Here is a 3,821-nt window from a genome sequence, read left to right on the forward strand (position 1 = left end):
GTGGCGAACTCCGGTCCTGGAGAGCCGCAGCCCTGCAGAGTACAGCTCCAACCCTAATTAAAACCTACCTGCCTGTAGCTTTAGTAACCCTTCAGACCTTGATTAGCTTGTTCAGGTGTGTTTGATTAGGGTTGAAGCAAAACTCTGCAGGGCTGCGGCTCTCCAGGACCGACGTTCGCCACCCCTGCCATAGACACATTAGGCTACTGGTTCAGGAAACGGTCCTCATACATCCTCCATAAAATGCGCAGCAAACATCTGAATATTTGGTTTGAACTGTTCTGGAACAGTGTTGTAAATACAACTTAACCACTGATTTCTAGTCCTGTCCTCTTTTGGAAGGCCAAATAAATTAGTTTCGCTTTCACAACGAAACGCACAGCGACTCCACAACATGGCAGCAGCGGCAACAGCGAAAATAAAAGTTACACCTTCTTCCTTTGCGTGAACATTTGGGGGCATTATGCAAATCTTCCCACATCATGACTTAGACATGTGGGGGCGTGTTAGAACGAGCCGTTTTAGGTAGGCGTGGTTGATTCTTAACTTTTATAAAGAATATCTCTTTGGATTTGAGACTTTAGTCTTTGCAACGTTACAGATCTTCTTTATGCACCAAGAGCTTGTAATACTCCAAAGAGAAAGGAAAAACTGAAATCGCATCATATGACCCCTTTAAAACCACTTGGTTCAGGTGACAGCACCAAAACAACATAACAGCAACATCATCTGAACGCTGCGTGTCAAGGCGAGACTGTGGCTATGGTTCAAAACCACTCAGCTGACTCGAACAGCCAAAAAATACTTTCTAGGTAGAGAGCTCACTAATGCAAAAATCATATGACTTTATGTATCCACATAAAAAACGGTATATGGCTGTACAGAAGCAGTAAATCTATAAACAAGCAATGGAGCAACTGTTGACAGCTTTGACAGGCGCAGGTTCATTCTCCATTCACAAGACGGACATCAGACATCAACCTGACGCATTAAGAATAATATGCATTTTGTTATATTGAAATGAAACTCACGCATGAGGTGAGGGAGTGAAGTTGACATCCTCCGCCGCATCGTAAAACTCCTCCGTGTCGCTGGTGTCCGACGCCATTAAGCCCGGGCTGCATACAGAGGCCGCCGCCACTGCTGCTGTTTCAGCAAACGAGGAAAAAGACCCAGAGCTTGTGAACCAGAAAACGGGAAAATAAACGTCTGACACGTATCTGAATTTGCTCCTGGTGCGCCTCTGTCTATGGCATGAGTGCTGGGAGAGGCCGCTCCGCTCACCTGGATGTACGATAACGCAAGCAGACACACGGCCTAGATTACACGATCTCAGACAGCGGGGTTGAGTTTTATTTTTTTTAAAGCAAAATCAGCAGGTTATGTCGATCTAATCAGGCGGTAATGCAATGTGAAGGTCCGCCCGAAGCTTTCCGTGCGGACTGTAAGTGATCCTAGCATGTCGGGAAGATCCCCTACCGGGATTTATGATCGAAAACAAAACGAGAGGAGGAAGAGAAACGGCGACAGGTCTTCTCGCGCACACCGAAGTCTCGCACTATCTCGCGGTGTTTGGAGGCATGATCCATGGACAGCTGATCTGTACGGACTGAGCTTGTTCCGATGAATCCTTGATCAGTGAAAGAGATAGATAGATAGATAGATAGATAGATCTCGCCATGAATATATACCCTTACGAAAATTAACCATGGTTTTACTACAAATTAAAGCAAAAAACAATGGTTACTATAGTTAAACCATGGTAACCACAAATTAACAATGGTTTTGCTACACTAACCATAGTTTAACAATGTTATTTGTAGTAAAACTGTGGTTATACAAATGGTAATCAATACGCCAAAAAACCATGGTTACTACACTTTTACTACAATAAAACCATGGTTAACTTTCTGGAATGGAGTTAAGAAGAAAATAAATAAACAGACAGACAAACAGACATATTTGTAAATATATAGTGCATTAATTCCACAACATTCTCAATTATCACAATATATTACAGTGCACAGTTCTTTTAAATTAGCAAAATTTGACAAATCACACTTAACTACAGTCTACAGCTGACGAATTTGCTATAAAGTTGCCTTAATTATGACATTATCTCATCTTGAATTGCTAATACCAGGTGAGTGATAATAATGCTTTTATAGATCCCACAGTCAAGCTGTAGTACGATCTACTCATCAAAGTATATTAGTAAACAATACGGTGATGTCATGCCGAACAGTGCTTTTTATACATTTAGATTTATACAGTACCGTCCAATAACATCCCGACTGTGGAAGAATCAACCAATCACTGCGTGCATCCCTGCGTCATGAACTTCTTTTGGTAACGGAAGTTTTTAGTGTCAAGAATTGATTGACACGAACGTAAACCAATCAGCAAGGCGTACGGCACGTATTCATTTGAGGCCACAGCCAATGAAAAACAAGAGAGGAGGGGCTTTGTGAGGTCCATGAGTAGAGTGGATTTGGGGGTCTAAGAAGAAAACAAGGGTAAATTCCGGAGGTTGTGGTAAGTCGAAACGGCTTTTAAAAGTTTATTTGTTTAGTATTCTATCTGACAAACTGACATATCGGTGGCATATACGCAAAGATACATATCATTCAATACGAAAAGTAGCTTGTTGTCAGCTGAAGCTAACGTTAAATGTAGCAGCAGCAGAAGCAAAGCTGCGAATGGGGAGCCATGCTTCAGGTTTGATCTTTTATTCATAAGAGCTGAGCTGAGCTTTCAAGAACGGACTAAGCCAGAAGCAGGGCTACATTCACAGCTCCGGTTCTGCCGCTAGACTGGTGTCAGCGCGGGCGAGAGGCGGGTTCTGTTTGTGGTTAGTGTGTTAGTTCCCACATAAACATCAGCAGACATGTCGCCAAGAGTCTCTTCCACAACCCCAAACTCTGTGTCTGAACTAACGACGAGTACGTTACTACAAACACAACGCCCTGTCAAAACGAAGTGCTGCTAACAAATAGATGTCTTGTTTCTGTTCATTTAGGGCCACTATGATTATCTACTAGTTGTTTCGGCTGGACCCCTGCTGTTCTGTTGGTGACCAGAGCTGTTTTCGTTTTGTTTGTGTTTGGCCTCACTTTCTAACACGCATTTCAACTTTCTTTGTGCTGTTGTTATAAATTAATTTGGTAAAAGAAAAATTTTAATTTTAATTTTAATTTAAATAGAACCTGTTTGATTCAGTATGTTAAAAGTTACTCAGTTTTATATATTTTTGGTGTCTGCATCAGATTGAAGTCCATATATCAACCAAACTGAGTAATTAAGGACAATCTAACCAAATAACTCTTGCTAAGTTGTTGACCCTGTTATCAAACAGCTTTTGATGACTTCTAAATTCATTTTCGTAGCTCAAGATACTCAGCAGCTACTTGCTCTGGCTGTCAGAGTGTGACAAAAGTTGAGCTCAATTATTAAGAGCGTGATTCAGAGCAGCTGGGGGCTGTAAGGGCCACCATGGCATGTGCTCATATGCCATGACAACAGTAACATAACACTAATAGCTAAAAACAAGCCCTTCTACCAGGGGCCTCTGGCTGAAGACTTAATTTAGCGTATGTTTGGTGTTGTGTATTGTCCTGGCGGTGTCATTTGTTGCTTTTATTTTCTTGAGGAAGCACATGGTTTGACGTGACGTCAAGGCACTTATAATTTTTTTATATATTTTTTAAACTAAAGCCATTCAATGGAGTGTATTGTTTATATTTGCCTCAGACGTGAACATATAGCTAGTAACAGAACTATGAATACTCGTTTATGGGGACTACAGTTCCACACTGCTTGAT

At 41.5% G+C, this 3,821-nt stretch overlaps 1 protein-coding gene across 4 annotated transcripts in view; it reads left to right on the forward strand.

The window, feature by feature from the left end:
• The first annotated feature begins 2,459 nt into the window (after positions 1 to 2,459).
• The window catches only part of LOC107746378 (kelch-like protein 13), a 53,975-nt gene continuing 52,613 nt past the window's right edge, over positions 2,460 to 3,821 (forward strand). For all 4 annotated transcript variants that reach the window (XM_016560562.1, XM_016560563.1, XM_016560566.1 and 1 more), the window contains exon 1: positions 2,460 to 2,535. The gene's annotated coding sequence lies outside the window, so the exon portion shown is untranslated. The remainder of the gene's footprint in view (positions 2,536 to 3,821) is intronic.

The sequence above is a fragment of the Sinocyclocheilus rhinocerous genome, unplaced genomic scaffold (genome assembly GCF_001515625.1).
Source record: "Sinocyclocheilus rhinocerous isolate Xijiao unplaced genomic scaffold, SAMN03320098_v1.1 scaffold77, whole genome shotgun sequence".
Lineage (NCBI taxonomy): Eukaryota > Metazoa > Chordata > Actinopteri > Cypriniformes > Cyprinidae > Sinocyclocheilus > Sinocyclocheilus rhinocerous.